Raw genomic sequence first — 18,234 nt, 5'->3', positions numbered from 1 at the left:
AGTGAGACCCTGTCTCAAAAAAAAAACCAAAAAAAACCCAAACAAAACAAAACAAAACAAAACAAAAATTCTACATTAAGTTCAGTAAATTTATCTAATATTTCATTAATCAGAAATTATTAACTAGTATTTTCACAAAACAATAATGAATGCAATAATAATTCTCAGTTCACAGAAAATCCTGAAGACATGACTCAAAGAAAATAAAAACTGGTATTACCAGGTAGTTTTTTTTGTCTAAATGTGTTCACTATATTAAACATCACAATGCAAATAACTGATTTAATTATCCAACATTCTGGATTGCCTGTAACATTCTTCCTAAGATTCAACTGTAGATATTACTGTTCCAAATTATGAACAAGGGTTATTCTAAAAAATCACTGAGGAAACTAAAAAGTGTAACAAAATGATAAATCTATGTATTAAAAAGAAAATTCTTGTTTACTTGGTGCTGAGATTTATTGAGGACATACTCCATCATCCCAAGAACTGTGCTGGTCAGAAAAGAAAATCTAAGAAGTGACACCTTCCATTAACACTACTGTAATACAGCATTCAATATTCGACACCCATAAATAATATACTGAGTGTCTAATATGTGTTAGGCACTATTCTAGGCAGTGGGAATATAAAGCAGTGAACAAAATACCCTGTCCTCAGAATTTATAATCCAGAGTGAAGGGTATAGAGGGGAAACAAAGCCAATATAAAGTGTCAGGTGTGATAAGCAGTATGGAGGAAAAAAAACCAAAGGAGATAAAAATGGATGGTTTTATACGGGGTGGTTATGAAGGACTTCTATTAAGGTGAATCTATATAGCTCAGTACACAGAGTCCTGTCAATGGACTGGTATTAAATTTTGTTTTTAACAAAAGACTACCATTAAGCTTTGTCCTGTTGAGCATTTAAAAAAATCATCTTTGGGCTGGGCACGGTGGCTCATGCCTGTAATCCCAGCACTCTGGGAGGCTGAGGCAGGCAGATCACGAGGTCAGTCAGGATGGTCTCTGACTAACATGGTGAAACCCCGTCTCTACTAAAAATACAAAAATTAGCCAGGTGTGGTGGCAGGCGCCTGTAATACCAGCTACTCAGGAGCCTGAGGCAGGAGAATTGCTTGAATCCAGGAGGCAGAGGTTGCAGTGAGCCGAGACTGCGCCACTGCACTCCAGCCGGGAAAAAGGAAAAAACCAATAAAAAAAAAAAAAAAAAAAAAATCTTTGGTGGGGTGACATGCTAATTAGTTAAATTTGGATTTAGGAGTCAGAGATTTATCCAGCCCCTTCCTCTGCAAAAAGGGGCATAAATGGGATTTCTGGAGAAGTCTAAATGTAGTTGGTCTTATGAGGTGCTGTTTCTCAATATGTACAAAATGCCCTTTGGTGATTTCCCATGCCAGCTCTTTACAGGAGGACATTTATCTCTTTTCCTCAACTGTGTAGCAAGAACAACACAGAATCAGGACAGCACATTTCAAGATGCAGTTCTTAGGAGGTGTCAAGGAAATGTCTCTGAAGCATTCTTGCACTAACTCAGCCCACAGTGATCATTCTCCTTCATGACAAGTTATACCAAATACTTTAGGACTTGATTATGTATTACCTTGTACTATTTTCTAAGGAGACAACAAGCTGTAGAAAGTAACATTAACTTTGAATTTAAGCAGCTCTATTTAAAAAGTTTTCATCTTGAGATAAATCACTTAATTCTCGGTTTCCAGATTCCTTGTCTACAAAAAGACGGAATGAGGGAAGGGGGAAATATTGAACACTCAGATGCCTTACATCAGTCAGTTAGCCATGTAAATGCCTGAAGCAGTAAGGTCTTATTAGGTAATAACGTGAACTGTGGTCAAGTAGAGAGTGAATGCTTTATAGGTAAAGTCACTTGAATTCTAAAAATTATGAATATTGTATAAACCAACAAAATCAATTTGAGAGATAAGAGATCTGAACCCTGGTCTGGCAGTTTTTGACTTCTAGACTAGATCCCTAAAGTCCCTTTCAATTATAAAATGTTTTGTTACAATAATGTTACATGCACCAGACTTTGAAGAATTAAACATAAATGGAATTTTAAAAGCATCTTAGGTTGGGCATGGTGACTCATGTCTGTAATTCCAGCACTTTGCGGGGCCGGGGTGGGCAGATCACTTTAAGTCAGGAGTTCGACACTAGCTGGCCAACATGGTGAAACCCCGTCTATACTAAAAAATACCAAAATTTGCTGGGCATGATGGTGCACACCTGTAATCCCAGGTGCTCAGGAGGCTGAGGCAGGAGAATCATTTGAATCTGGAAGGCCGAGGCTGCAGTGAGCCAAGATCGCGCCACTACACTCCAGCCTAGGTGGGCAGAGGAGACTCCATCTCAAAAAATAAAAATAAAAAAAAGTCGAGCAGTGATTCTTAACTGAAGGAATAGCAATTCTCTTTAGTGTACTGAGTGGCAGCTCAAACCACTGACATTACTATTATTATGTTTCAAAAAAAAGTTATATTCCGTAATTACTATAAAAAATATAAATTGCATTAGTAATAAAATGTAATGATAATCGAAATATTCCTTCTCTAACTTCATAATGGTGGTTTGATATTATAGATATATGAGTCATTATCTTTCAAAAACAATACACATTTTAAAAAGGAGTGAAAATAAACATAAGACAACATCCTTACTCCTAAGGTATGCACAACTGGGAAAATCCATTAAGATTAGTGGGCATTCAACCAGGACAAGATGCAACCACATTTTCTTTTACCTTCTTGCAAGCTAGTCCAAGATGCTTTATGCAATAAAAGCAATATAACTAAAAATTAGGGCACAGACATGACATCCTCTCTCAGGAAGCACACCTCTCTTCAAATAATACCACAAATAAAGAGACTGACTGCATAAGGGATTATACAAATTAGTTACAGAGATTAAGACTGGGAAGTAAAATATAAAAAGTAAAAACAAGTGACTACCAAGGAAAAAATCTATATACCAAATATACAAAAAATGTGGACTAGTGAGACAAGTGTCACCAGAATGTACTATAAAACATTAAAGCCAACAACAGATTACCTTTAAAGACTGCTTTAATCCTATCCAGGATAACACACAGCAGACCAATGGAATTTTAAAAACTTTAAATTTATATTAATCCAATTAACAAAATTTGCATCCAAGGTTACCTTAAAAACTTTGAATCCAAAATCTTGAAAAGCAAATTAACTCATAAAAAAAAAGGACCCATATTTAAGTAACATAAAGCAATTCTACATTTTAAGAAGATGAAACTAAATAACTGACATTTTAAAAGACTCCTTAACTGAGTGAGGCTAGTTCACAATTGGTAAATAAAGAAATCGTGGGGCTGGTTTGAGGCCCAAACTCAGTTTTTCCTTATACACTTAAAAGTAAATACTGTATCATCTTTGGAGCTCAGTGTGGTAAAACATGAAATCTGGAAATAAGGAGACCAAAACTAGCTATGTAATTTACCAGGGGGTGGTCATTTATTTCTAGGCTGGCATCTTTTATTTATTTATTTATTTTGAGATGGAGTTTTACTCTTGTCACCCAGGCTGGAGTGCAGTCACTGGTGTGATCTCAGCTCACTGCAACCTCAGCCTCCCTGGTTCAACTGATTCTCTTCTCTCAGCCTCCAGAGCAGGATTACAGGGGCGTGCCACCACACCTGGCTAATTTTATATTTTTAGTAGAGGTGGGGTTTCACCATGTTGGCCAGGCTGATCTTGAACTCCTGACCTCAGGTGATCCACCTGCCTCAGCCTCCCAAAGTGCTGGGATTACTGGCGTAAGCCACTACACCTGGCCTCTAGGCTGGTGTCTTAATCTGTGAAATACGGACAACAATAATACTGACTGTACAGAGTTGAGGGACAGATTAAATAAGAATGTACACTGTTGATAAAAGCATTAAATGTTAGTTACTACCATCATCAAGCAGCTTCAGGGTAGTCCTTATGTTGGTGTCCACTATTCGGTCTATAAATGTTTGCTGAATAAAGATTAATAATTCTTTTCCAGCAAATGACAGAAGTATAGACTTTTAAAAGATGAGTAATGTTATCTTTTAACAGGTAAATTGCCATTTAAGTTCATATCAATTATTGACAGATGCCATGAATCCCAACTGAAGATGAAATACACAAATCTTGGCATTAAAAAAAGTAGGGACAGGCGCCGGGTGTGGTGGCTCACGCCTGGAATCTCAGCGCTTTGGGAGGCCAAGGTGGGTGGATCACCTGAGGTCACGAGTTCCAGACGAGCCTGGCCAACATGGTGAAATGCCACCTCTACTAAAAATACAAAAACTAGCTGGGCATGATGGCGCACACCTGTAATCCCAGCTATTCAGGAGGCTGAGGCAGGAGAACTGCTTGAACGGAGACTCCCGTCTCAAAAAAAAAAAAAAAAAAAAAAAAAAGTAGGGATAGGCATGGTGGCTCACACCTGTACAACCCCAGCATTTTGGGAGGCTGAGGTGGGAAGACTGCTCGAGACTAGTCTGGACAACACAGCAAAACCACACTTCTACAAAAAATTATAAAGTAGCTGGGTGTGGTGGTACATGCCTAGAGTCCCAGCTGCTCAAAAGAATGAGGTGGGAGGATCACTTAAGCCCACTGACTGGAGGTTACAGTGAGTTATGATTGCATTACTGCACTCTAGCATGGGTGACGCAAGACCTTGTTCCTAAAACAAACAAACAAACAACAAAAAAATAGTTCTTATACTTGCCTTCGAGGAATTACAGTCCAGTAGAAATGCCCTGCAGCAGAAACGCTAGTGTTAAAACCAACTTCTGGGTTCCAGAGACAACTGCTCTTAACTTTATAACCTGATTTATTTAAATCTCATTAATAAATGAAAAAGTAGCTTACAAGAATCAAATCCTTGAAAAGCAATAAGCAACATTTAAAAAGCATGATTTCTTTCCCTTAAAATACGCCAAAAAATAGCTGAGTGCAGTGGCTGATGCCTGTAATCCCAGGACTGTGGAAGGCCGAGGTGGGCGGATCACCTGAGGTCAGGAGTTTGAGACCAGCCTGGCCAACATGGTGAAACCCCAATTCTACTAAAAATATAAAACAAACAAAAAATTACCCAGGCGAGGTGGCGGGCGCTTGTAGTACCAGCTACTCAGGAGGCTGAGGCAGGAGAATCACTGGAACCCAGGAGGCAGAATTTGCAGTAAGTAGAGATTGCGCCACTGCACTCAAGCCTGAGCGACAGAGCGAGACTTGGTATTAAAAAAAAAAAAAAAAAATCTCAGGCCGGGCGCGGTGGCTCAAGCCTGTAATCCCAGCACTTTGGGAGGCCGAGACGGGCGGATCACAAGGTCAGGAGATCGAGACCATCCTGGCTAACACGGTGAAATCCCGTCTCTACTAAAAAATACAAAAAACTAGCTGGGCAAGGTGGCGGGCACCTGCAGTCCCAGCTACTCGGGAGGCTGAGGCAGGAGAATGGCGTAAACCTGGGAGGCGGAGCTTGCAGTGAGCTGAGATCCGGCCACTGCACTCCAGCCTGGGCGACAGAGCAAGACTCCGTCTCAAAAAAAAAAAAAAAAAAAATCTCTGCATGGGTATAACCAAAATGGAAATTGTGCAAAACACTGGTGACAAGCAGTTCTCCAATCTCAAGTTGTTTAGCTACTGCACTCACCCCTCCAACCCCAGTTTGAAATTTTGTGATCCTAAATTATAAAGAAAGGCCTAATTAGGCCAGGCACACTGGCTCATGCCTGTAATCCCAGCACTTTGGGAGGCCGAGGTGGGTGGATTGCTTGAGGTCAAGAATTCGAGACTAGCCTGGCCAATATGGTGAAACCCCGTCTCTACTAAAATACAAAAATCAGCCAGGTGAGGTGGTGAGCGCCTGTAATCCCAGCTATTAGGGAGGCTGAGGCAGGTGAACTGCTTGTACTCAGGAGGCGGAGGTTGCAGTGAGCCGAGATCGCACCACTGCACTCCAGCCTGGGTAACAGAGTGAGACTTTGTCTTTAAAAAAAAAAAAAAAAAAAGGCCTTAAATACTGGTTCCTGAAGTCAGGTAACATTACTTCTCTCACTGCACTTTCTGGAAGAGAAGATACTTGATTTCTCCTTTCCACCTCCAACTCCAAAAGTAATATTTTAATAGCTAAAGAGGATAACTGTGTTCTTTTCTCATTCCCAAATAAAATCAACTAATTCAACTGTCAGATGGACCTGTTATGAATCTGTTGAACACAATGACAGACTTTAAAAATTCTTTTTGAAGGAAAAAATAAGGGGCCCAAACACTACCTCTCCTACCCTCTTTTAAAAATAAAACTTCTAACAAGGAACTATAAAATAAATAGAAAGCTGCTAAAATGAAGACTGCTTATCATATTTACTTTGAGTTGTCTGCCTCTCTCATAATGAGGACACATGGAAAATGTTTCCAATCTTACTCATTCTGCCAAGAAAGATCTCCTGTGAACAAGAGTTCTAAATCTAGAAAGTGCAAAATTTGTAGATTATCAGACTGTGTATAGCATTTTCTCTATTCTGACCATATTTATAATACCTCAAGTAGGAAAAAATTCCCTTGCCCTTTCCATGGATTAACACTGCTAGTAAATCAAGTTTTTTCCATTAATTACACCAACCTTCTCACTAAAATATTCAACAACATATAATTTGACATGCAACGTAAGGTTAACTTTTACAGTTTTTTTTTTTTTTGGAGACAGAGTCTTGCTCAGTTGCCCAGGCTGGAGTGCAGTGGCCACCACAATCTCGGCTCACTGCAAGCTCTGCCTCCCAGGTTCACGCCATTCTCCTGCCTCAGCCTCCCAAGTAGCTGGGCCTACAGGTACCCACCACTACGCCCAGCTAATTTTTTTTGTATTTTTAGTAGAGACGGGGTTTCAACGTGTTAGCCAGGATGGTCTCGATCTCCTGACCTCGTGATCCGCCCGTCTCGGCCTCCCAAAGTGCTGGGATTACCGGCGTGAGCCACCGCGCCCGGCCTTACAGTTTTATTTCTATAGTTACCTTTTCAGTTCAGTATTTGGTCATGTATGGTAGAATATAAACAATTTATCAATAATCTGACAAATGCAGAAGAATCAGTTTAATAGATTTCTCACCTGAGTCAATAGATAAGCAAAATAGTTAAGTGATTTTTTAAAAAAAGGAGAGACCAATTTCAAAAACAGGTAAAAAAATAATAATGATGTAGGCTCAAGATCACCTTATTAGTTTCTATCAGATCTTTCCAAATAGGCATATTTGTACAGAACTCCTCCCTGCTCCCAATTCTCTAGATGTGACTTAAAAAAAGTCATTCTTTTCCTGTCATCTGAACTAGCAGTAAAATCTATAGGGGTGCATACTGACTCAGTATAGCCTTTACATCCCATTGTCTGGGTTGGAATCAGTTCTACTAAGTATTAGTTGAGTGGCTTTGGTTATGTTATTTTAAACTCTGTCTCATTTCCTCATTTGAAAATGGAAATACGAGTATCTACTTCTTACAGTTTTTAAAGATTCAAATGAAATAACTTACCCTATGCAAAATGTGTAGCACAATGAGTAACACATAGGAAGTAGTCAGTAAATGTTAATTTGCTATTTTTAAAAATTACATCTATCTAGGTGTTTACAGTGCTTAAGACACCTAAAGGACTTCAATAGCATACTATTTTAATAGGTAACTGTATACCTGGGAGTTGTCATGGATTCTTCTCTCCATTATCAAGTCTGATTCATTCCACCTTGGTATTTCTGGAATCAATTCCATTCTCTCTACTCCACTACCTTATAGTGGGCCTTATTATTTCTTACACAGGAAAAGGAGGATACAAGAGGCAATGAGAAAATATTAATTTGCTTTACACCTCAATTTCAATGACCAGATTAGAGATGTTTAGGTTTTTTTGTTTTTTTGAGACAGAGTCTTACTCTGTTGCCCAGGCTGGAGTGCAGTGGCATGATCTCAGCTCACTGCAACCTCCACCTCCCAAGTTCAAGTGATTCTCTGGCCTCAGCCTCCTCAGTAGATGGGACTACGGGCACACGCCACCATGCCTGGCTAATTTTTGTATTTTTTAGTAGAGACAAAGTTTCACCATATTGGCCAGGCTGGTCTCGAACTCCTGACCTCGTGATCCGCCTGCCTCGGCCTCCCAAAGTGCTGGGACTACAGGTGTGAGCCATCGCGCCAGGCTGAGATATTAGTTTTAACTGTAACAAAGAGGTTGTGTAGCCCAGAAATCAGAGGAAAAACAAATGTGACAACTACATATTAAAGCCCAGAAGACACTCTGTTTTATAAATTAAAATGTTCAGTGTTTGCACTGTGTTAGCACAATCAAGCAGGGTCTATAGAATAAAGTGCTTGCTGTGGATGCACAGAAGAGAACAATTGTCTACCTATAAAGAACTATCAGGCAAGGCTTCCTAAGTGGATATTTAAACCAGACCAGTGGATATATAAATTGTTAGGGAATAGGGGAGTTCACTTGGAAAGTGAGGGCACTCTGGGGAATGGGATGAGTATGACTGAAGTCATCAAGTCATGAGTGGTGGGAGGTTTGGTGGAGATATGGGGGAATTTATTCTGTGATAATAAATCTCAACTTAGTTTTAAGGTTTTAGATGTAAGATGTCACCCCAATGAACTTTGATGATGTTTTTCCCAGCTTATGAGAAATAGAAATATGAACAGAAAAAAATACTGCACAAAACTGAAAAACCTTCTAACTTAGTGAGCTTCTCACAATAAAACACACAGTGAGTAGCTTGTATTGTACAATAAACCATAACATATAAAAATCACTTGCCAGCTGGGCATGACAGATCACATCTACAGGCCCAGTTACTTGAGTCTTGCTTGAGTGGGACGATTGCTTGGGGCCAGGAGTTCCAAACCAGCCTAGACAACATAGTGAGACATCATCTCTAAAAAAATCATTAGCCCACACAGTGCCTATCATCTCTGGACTTGCTCCCATTTTCTCTTTATCTGAAGCCTTTGGTAAAAAGGGGAGTTAAGTATCTTACATCCTATTTTTAATTTCTCTAGCAATAGATACCACTGTTGTGGTCAAACCACTGCCACCATTTACTCCACATTCTTTTAGGTTCTACTCTAAAAAAAAACTGTGTCTACTAAACAAACCAAAACTACCAAAGAGTCCCTCTATGAAAAGGACATCATTCTTTTTCAACTTTAGTCAAAATTTTCCCACATTTTGGTCTTTTTTATCATCTGAATCTGATCTTTACATTTCTACATATGAATATAATCTTCCAAACATTTGCTTAAAAGGCACAAGTAATTTTTCTGTTAATTAAAAAAAAAAAATTTTGTTTGGCTGGGCATAGCGGCTCAGGCCTGTAATCCTAACACATTGGGAGACTGAGGCAGGAGGATCACTTGAGGCCAGGAATTCGAGACCAGCCTGGCCAACATGGCAAAACTCTGTCTCTAATAAAAATACGAAAATTAGTCGGGCATGGTCTCACACACCTGCAGTCCCACCTCCTCAGGAGACTAAGGCCCAAGAATTGAACCTGGGAGGCGGAGGTTGCAGTGAGTCAAGACTGCAGCTGCAATCCAGCCTGGGTGACAGCCAAACTGTCTGAAAAAACAAAACAAAATCCAAAACCCAAAAAACTCACAAGTTTCCTTCATGTTCATTTTATGTGTTTATTTTTTAAAAAGAAAAAAAAAAAACCTGCAGTAAAGCACTGATATGCAAAAAAGATGGCTATATCATAAAGCGCAATCAGGGTGACCAACGGTCCAGGTTTAAGCACTGAAAGTCTCATGTCTGAGGAAATTCTCCATCCTGGGCAAACCAGAATGGTTGGCCATTTTAGGTGGAATACATTCTGACAGGAATTTGCTTCTTATTTCATATTCTTAAAGACGGATGAAACATACCTGCTCTCAAAAAGCTTACAATTTTGTAGGAAAAAATGGAGACATAAAAATATGAAAAATATCATGAGATGTACAAAATACTATGGGAGTTCAGAAGGAGAGATTAGGAGATTTATGAAGAAGGTGGTGAAAAAAAAAAAAGTTACAATATTTCAATAGGAAAGAACATACCAGGGATAAGAAAAGTGAGAGCAAAGGCACAAAAGACAGCATCACATGGGAACATTAATTAGACTATAGTGGAAAAAGCAGTCTGACTGGCTCACAGGGCACAAAGGAATAGGAAAATAAAAATAGCAGGAGTCTTCAGTTAAGATTAAGGAGATCTCTGAGTATCAGTGAAGAGCTCTGACTCATTTAATAAGCAACAACAGACATTTCGAAGATAAACATGAATACTGAGAAAACTAAAGGTACTTTTAAATTAACGAAAGAAGTTCTAACAGTAGAAAGCTGAACAATATATCTAGGCATGGTAAGCATTTCATTAAAATATGAGTAATACGTGATATATTTTTAAAATGTATAAGGTTGATTTGCAACAAAAACCTATATTAAAATGGTGAAAAACAAAAAATGAGGTCAGAAATAGCATACCAAATGAAGAAACTGCAAGAAACTGACATAAGGGATAGTTAAGAAACTGGTAATTCCAGCTTTATTCAATATTATACGGACATTAAGTATCTGCTATGTGCAGCCAGTGTAGATATCATATGCAAACATTTTTGGTTCCCTATTTTTTATAACAGGATATTAATTTTGATAACACGGCATCTAATATCTAAGACACATTGAAGTTACACTTAGTTACACCACTATTACAGAACTTGTAGAACAAGTGCTAACTTATAGCACTTGCGGTATTTGCCTACGAACTCACATGTATTAACAAATAAAGCAGATGCATGGGGCAGGCCCCATTTTTCCCTCAAAAAAGTACTCTGAATCTGCCAAAGTGCATGAAAAAAAACATATTCAGGCTGGATGCAGTGGCTGATACCTGTAATCCTTGGGCAACAAGGCGAAACCCCACTCCTACAAAAAATACACAAAATTAGGGAGGCGTGGTGGCATATGCCTATAGTTCCAGCTACCCGGGAGGATGGGAGGTCAAAGGATCACCTGAGCCTGGGGAGGCTGAGGTTGCAGTGAGCTGTGATAGCGCCACTTCACTCCAGCCTGGGTAACAGAGACCCTCTCTCAAAACAAATAAACAAACAAAAAAACACCCCAAAACCAAAAAAAGCAAAAAGCCCCAAAACCATACTCAGTTAAGGGTTAAATACCTCATGACCTGGGGCCTACATGTAATGATTATTGCTATATAATCAAAACTTAACACAGTGCCCAGAATATGGAAGACATCTAATTATTTGTTGAATTAATCAAAACCAGTTTCTTGCCCTAGGAGAGGTTGGCAAACTAGAACTCCCAGGCCAAATCCCATTTGCTCCGTTTTTTTTTTTTTGGTAAATAAAATTTTATTGGAACACAGTCACACTCATAAAGTTGTAATGGAACATAGTTCATTTGTTGTGTCTTGTCCATGGTTGGCTTCAGGCTACAACAGCAGAGGTGAATGGCTGTGATAAGAGATTGTATGGTTAACAAGACTTAAAATAGTTATCTGGTCCTTTACAGAAAAAGTTTGCTGGCCGGGCGCGGTGGCTCAAGCCTGTAATCCCAGCACTTTGGGAGGCCGAGACGGGCGGATCACGAGGTCAGGAGATCAAGACCATCCGGGCTAACACGGTGAAACCCCGTCTCTACTAAAAATACAAAAAATTAGCCGGGCGTGGTGGCGGGCGCCTGTAGTCCCAGCTACTCGGGAGGCTGAGGCAGGAGAATGGCGTAAACCCGGGAGGCGGAGCTTGCAGTGAGCTGAGATCCGGCCACTGTACTCCAGCCTGGGTGACAGAGCGAGACTCCGTCTCAAAAAAAAAAAAAAAAAAAAAAAAAAAAAGAAAAAGTTTGCCAACACTTGCACTATAGGTGAGAGCCTGGAAGAGATGAGGATAGACCTTGCCCATTAACTCAGAGGTGGCAAATGGGTTTTAGCTTAGTCATCAACTCAAAATGTTAATAGCTACCTGTAGCTAAGTGCAGTGTTGAGAACGATTTTTGAGATCAACTAGGACTCAAAGGGAAAAAGAATCTAGAAAAAGAATCTAGTTCTCAATTACCAATGGCTACTATGGTTTAAGTGAAGGAGAGAAACGGTTGTATTAATGATTCCAAAAACATTTGAAAATTTCTGCTGTAGAGTATTTTAAATATCTAGCACTGTTGTCTGATGGTTTTGCAAAAATGAATTAATTAGCTGCAAAATATATGCCAAACAACCCCCTCAAAACAAATCAAAACACCTATAAAGAATTACTGAGAATGATCACGCTGAATGCTAAAGTCTGTCTACCAAAACCAGTGATTTCTGGCACAGATAGCTATCATTTTTATAATATTCATTCAACATCTCTATGTGACAGGTACATTATTCACTTAGTTAACAGATTAAGATCATTCATGAGGATAAAATAGTATGTAAAAAGGGAACCTACAACAAGAAGGTAAGTCCCCAGTATACATAAAAACTTTAAGATTTAAAGATAAATTGAAAAGGACAGCTTGGTAAAATATATTTTACATTTAAAATGAAAATCTAATCTGTCAATTTTGTGCATTTAGATTCTCCAAGTGGCTAAAATACACATGGTCTAACATCAAAGTATTCACGCCACTGGGGTTCTGAAGTTTCTCTTCAGATTATTTTAGAAGAATCTATTGTTAACCAATAAATAAATTACTAATCTGGAACAATTACATGTCTGTATGGTGCTTTCAAAGCACTTACCATGTCCTTTCATATATTAAATTTCATTCAATCTTCAGAGCAACAATGAAGATAAGGTACTGTCTTTAGATAAAGGATTTGGCCGGGCACAGGGGCTCACGCCTGTAATCCTAGCACTTTGGGGGCTGGAGCAGGTAGATGGCTTGAGCTCAGGAGTTCGATACCAGACTGGGAAACATTGTGAACCTTTGTCTCTACAAAAAATACAAAAAATTACCTGGGCATGGTGGTGCACGCCTGTGGCCCCAGCTACTCGGGGGGGCTGAGGTAAAAGGATCACCTGAGCCCACGGAGACTGAGGCTGCAGTGAGTCATGACTGCACCACTACACTCCAGCCTGGGCAACACAGTGAGACTTGTCTCAAAACAGATAAATACCTAACTAACTGACTGACTAACTAACTAACTAAATAAAAACAGATAAAGGATTTGAGATTCAGATTACTTACCTGAGGTTGCAAAACCACAAGACTGTAGATTTAGGATTAGAATATAGACTAGTGCTGTCCAATAGAGATTCCTGTGATAATGTTCTAGCTGGACTGCCCAGTATAGTAGCCACTAGCCACAGATGACTATCAAGCACCTCAAATGTGGTTAGTGTAACTGTAAAACTAAAGTTTTGATTTTATTTAATTTCAATTAAAACTCTTTCTACACTTTTGGATTTCTGCTATGAAACTACTGAATAAGGCATCCAGAGCTTCAATATTCATGAAAAGCTTGGATCTACCAAAAGTGTCATCATCAGGGCCTATTTCTGGAAAAGCAGCTTGCCCCAGTCTTTTTGTACTTTTCTCTCACAAGGATACCACTCATTTTCTTCACATAAATATCCCTTTGAAAACTTTTTGCTAAATTTTCTAAAGTCATGCATCGGACAAGGTTTCCTCTCTTGGAAGTTATACAAATCACATTTACATATAAAAAGTCATTAAAAAATATCAAGCAACTTACAAAATTACTGTGGAAACTAGAGAACGAAGGTGGAAGCTAACATAGCCACAAACACCCAAAACCATATTACAAAACTGGCCAGGTGAGGACACTGCTGTCACATCACTAACAGTAGATGCTTCAGTTTATATCAGTTGTTTCTGCAGCAGAAAACTGATTTGTGGTGTACATCAACCAAGAGGAAAAGAGAAATCCATCAGAAATTTATCATCTCTTCCATCTCAAGTTAAAGTACGTGTAATTTTGTGGGGCCTATGTCAAGTACTTGTGCCCTAGCTGCAAGGGAGGCTGTAAAAGCTAGTATCTGGCATCTTCATTTTCTTCTTTACTTAAGAGACAGGGTCTCATTCTGTTACCCAGGTGGGAGTTCAGAGGCGCAATCATAGCTCACTACAGCCTCAACTTCTGGGCTCAAGTGATCTATTCACCTCAACATCCTAAGTAGCTGGACTACAGGTGTGTGCCACATGCCCGATTAATTTTTTAAAACATTTTTTGCAGAGACAGGGTCTTGCCATGCTGCCCAGGCTGGTCTCAAACTCCTGGCCTCAAGTGATCCTCCTGCCTTGGCCTCCCAAAGTGTTGGGATTTCAGGAATGAGTCACCACTGTCTGGCCCATTTTCATTTTCTATAAAGCAAGGCTATCTACCAAAACTTAGGTCTGTTTTTTCAGTATACTGGGGAGTCTCTCTAAAGATAAATTAACGTACCCTGTACATCTATCTACATGATAAAAGACGCTTTTAGTCAGGTATTATGTTTCTGTTAGATGTAGTCTGGCTGGTATGGGTCATATTCCAGCATGATGTGAAGTAAGGAGCTATGCACGGGGTATTTCGAAAAGTGCATAAAACAAAGTCACTGCTGGGAATAACGAGAGGGGAAGTTTCAAGGTCAGGTCAAATTTAAATGTGAAGACCCAGAAGCTCGGGAAAGCTAATCAGTTTTAAAGTAGTGGTTGGCTACCAAACCATTTACACTTCTAACACTATTATTAGTAAAATCTCTCATTCTAGTAGGGATTGGGTGTATGTGTGTGTTTTAAAAAACACCCTGCTGCAGCCCATTAAGCCAACTGAGTTCCTTTCCTCATGTGGGCCCAGTGTGCAATGCTGCAAACAGCAGCTTCCTTGGTAGTGTATGCAGCCTGTTTGTTGTATGGATTGCTTTAAGGGACCTTGGAGCACATCCTTTCAGATGGATGTTCATGTGTCTGACCTTGCACTACCCCAGTGTAGGCTCCAAACAGGCATGTGAGGTGCCTTTGGAAAGCCCCAGCGCACCGTGGCCAGGGTTCACATGGGCCGAGTTATCATGTACATCCATACCAAGCTGCAGAACAAGGAGCATGTGATTGAGGCCCTGTGCAGGGCCAACTTCAAGTTTCCTGGCTGCCAGAAGATCCACATCTCAAAGAAGTGGGGCTTCACCAAGTTCAATGCCAATGATTCTGAAGACATGGTGGCTGAAAAGTGGCTCATCCAGATGGCTGTGGGGTCAAGTACACTCCCAATCGTGGCCCTCTGGACAAGTGGCAGGCCCTGCACTCATGAGGGCTTCCACTGTGCTGCCCCCTCTTAATACTCACCAATAAATTCTACTTCCTGTCCACCTAAAAAACAAAAAACAACAACAACAAAAAAAACACCCTGGAAAATTCTGATACTACCTTCCCTCATTCTTAAGACCTTTACCCCTAGCCCAAAAATATTAGGGGCTGTCTACTAGGACCATTTAATTCATCTTTTTGCCTGTAAACTTCCCCAATTTAGTACAGAAAAGGGTGTCTGCTATTCCTCAGACCTCTAGAAATCAGATTTAGTAATTTAAATAAGCTACTCAAAATGACTTAACTTCCACAAGTCACAGATTAAAAATGAGACACTACCTCCAAAGGGATGACTTGAGACTAGGGGGAAAAAGGTTATCCAAGACGGTTCTCTATGTGCAAAATTTAAAGATACCGCCAAAAACGCCCCATAATATTTGCTGAAACAGGTTGCAAAGTAACTACAACCACCACAGAAATATCCCCATTAGTTAGGGAAAATATCTACTTTCATGTATTTCAAGCAAATACTATACTACATGCAGTTTATAAGCTGTTGAGGTAGAGGTACAAGAAATCAGAAGTGATGAACTTCAGAGTTAGTAGATAACGGTAAGAACTCCAGAACAAAGCATACCTGTTTTCATGAATGGAAGAATGCCATAAATATTTTTTCAATGTAAATGCTTAAGTGGGGTGGTGCTTTTGCAAACCACCACCCTCCACAAGAATGGGTGAAGCTTTTTTAAAACATGATTTTACAGTCTGTTTCAACACAAGGTCGAATTCAGAAATAAACAGAATTAGTCTTTCATGACAGGAGAAACAAATGGCTCAGAAAAATATTTTATTTCATTTTACTGTTAACCTCATAACCAGGATCAGATGACAAGCTTAATATAACCACTCCTGAATACATCTGAAACTTTTTTTTTTTTGGAGACGGAGTCTTGCTCTATTGCCAGGCTGGAGTGTAGTGGCGCTATCTCGGCTCACTGCAACGTCCGCCTCCCGGATTCAAGCAATTCTCCTGCCTCAGCCTCCCAAGTAGCTGGGACTACAGGTGCACGCCACCACACCCGGCTAGTTTTTGTATTTTTAGTAGAGACGGGGTTTCACCATGTTGGCCTGGATGGTCTCGATCTCTTGACCTCGTAATCCACCCACCTTGGCCTCCCAAAGTGTTGGGATTACAGGCATGAGCCACCACGCCCGGCCTCATCTGAAACTTTTTAAAAGAATGCCTTGATTTTAGATTGTGGGTTCATAATCTTCATGACATTATTACACATTCAAAATGAAACTTAAGGACCAGAATATTCCTAATGGAAAATTCCCCAGTAAACCTGCCAGAAGTTCAGAGGAGAAAAATTAACCAAATAACAAAACATAGTGGAAGCATAGGTACTTCCTATAATTTTCTCTAATAATTATTTTAGTATCTCAACCTAAGCATTTATACTACCTGCTTATGCACACACTGGTTTATGCAGCTAATTGTGTTATAAAGTTGTTTTTGACTAATTTAACAGTTCTTCCTTTTACAATCTACCCTCTTCAGTTTATTCAAAGATCCATTAAGTATTCCACAAAATAAAGACCACTTAGAAAAATGAAAGGCACACCACACTGCTCTGGAAGAAATAAATAATGCTTACATTGGGCTTTCATATACGAATAAACACTTAGTTACTTACTTGCATAATTATTAGGCCAGTAAGCACTTAAAAAAAAAAAAAAAGAGCTCCAAAAAATGCCTATCTTGGCAATTCTACAAGTGATAAGATGGTACAAAAAAACATCACATGCATTAATGTGTGCATCGTTGAACATTAGTATATACACCAAACAAATGGATAAAGGCAATGAGAACCAAAGTCTGGGTGGTTAATTACGCTGTTAAAATAACCAGAGCATCTGAAGAAAATATGGAAAGGGGGCAGTCACTTCCTGTAATCAATTCTGAGTTTCTAAGTAGCCTCTTCCGAGATTTACTTCAATCCTTGTCACTACCAAATGGTTCCATCGAGGAGCTTTTGTTGTTGTTGTTGTTTGAGACGGAGTCTCGCTCTGTCACCCAGGTTGGAGTGCAGTGGCACGATCTCAGCTTACTGCAACTTCTCCCTCCCAGGTTTCAGCGATTCTCCTGCCACAGCCTCCCGAGTAGCTGGCACTACAGGCGCACACCACCATGCCCTGCTAATTTTTTTATTTTTAGTAAAGACTGGATTTCACCATGTTGGCCAGGCTGGTCTCGAACTCCTGGCCTCAAGTGATCCGCCCGCCTTGTCCTCCCAAAGTGCTGGGATTACAGGCGTGAGCCACCGCATCTGGTCCAAGGATTTTTAAATGAGGATTACATTAGTCCTATTTATAATATTCCTATTCTAATCTTCTATTGTATTCTTACTTTACAATTAAATGTATCAAATAATTCTTAAAAACATCTATTAGGAGACAAACTGCCTAATATCTTATAAGACTAAAAAAATCACCAAGATGAAACTGTGGTTAAGATATGAGCTCTCAATATTTAAACATTTAAAAAAACTGTTAGTGTTTGTCAGGCACCAACCTCAACTATTTCCAAAGATTAACTGGACTCTGCAATTATGGAATTAGGTGATTCTCCCATACCCTAAAGACTCATCACCCTCAGCAGTGCATTCCATCCTGAGTCAGGGTCAAACAGAATTCCTTGGCAGAGAGGGTTTGGAAAGCTAATTGCTTCAAAGTAACATTTTCAGACCCTGGTATCTTCTCCAAACAGTAATGAATAAAGCCTTTTTTAACTCATTTGAAACCAATTTCTTCTCTTTTTTTTTCTTCCTGAGATGGAGTCTCACTCTGTTGCCCAGGCTGGAATGCAATGGCGTGATCTCGGCTCACTGCAACCTCCACCTCCTGGGTTCAAGCGATTCTCCTGCCTCAGCCTCCC

At 39.7% G+C, this 18,234-nt stretch overlaps 1 protein-coding gene and 1 non-coding gene across 6 annotated transcripts in view; one reads left to right on the top strand and one right to left on the bottom strand.

Moving 5' to 3' along the window:
* Positions 1–18,234, bottom strand: part of RAP1B (RAP1B, member of RAS oncogene family) — a 51,308-nt gene that overhangs the window by 19,644 nt on the left and 13,430 nt on the right. Inside the window, exon 1 of one of the 5 annotated variants that reach the window (XM_031650610.1) lies at positions 4,756–4,786. The exons of the other annotated variants lie outside the window; for them this stretch is intronic. The gene's annotated coding sequence lies outside the window, so the exon portion shown is untranslated. Of the gene's footprint in view, positions 1–4,755; positions 4,787–18,234 lie in introns of those variants that run through there. 5 annotated transcript variants of the gene reach the window in all.
* Positions 14,804–14,938, top strand: LOC116269041. The gene has a single exon (XR_004176361.1). It is a non-coding gene; the product is annotated as a small nucleolar RNA SNORA70 (small nucleolar RNA).

This window comes from Papio anubis, chromosome 9, assembly GCF_008728515.1.
Source record: "Papio anubis isolate 15944 chromosome 9, Panubis1.0, whole genome shotgun sequence".
Lineage (NCBI taxonomy): Eukaryota > Metazoa > Chordata > Mammalia > Primates > Cercopithecidae > Papio > Papio anubis.
Note: the sequence above shows the minus strand (reverse complement) of the source record. Positions and strands in the feature narration are given on the sequence as shown.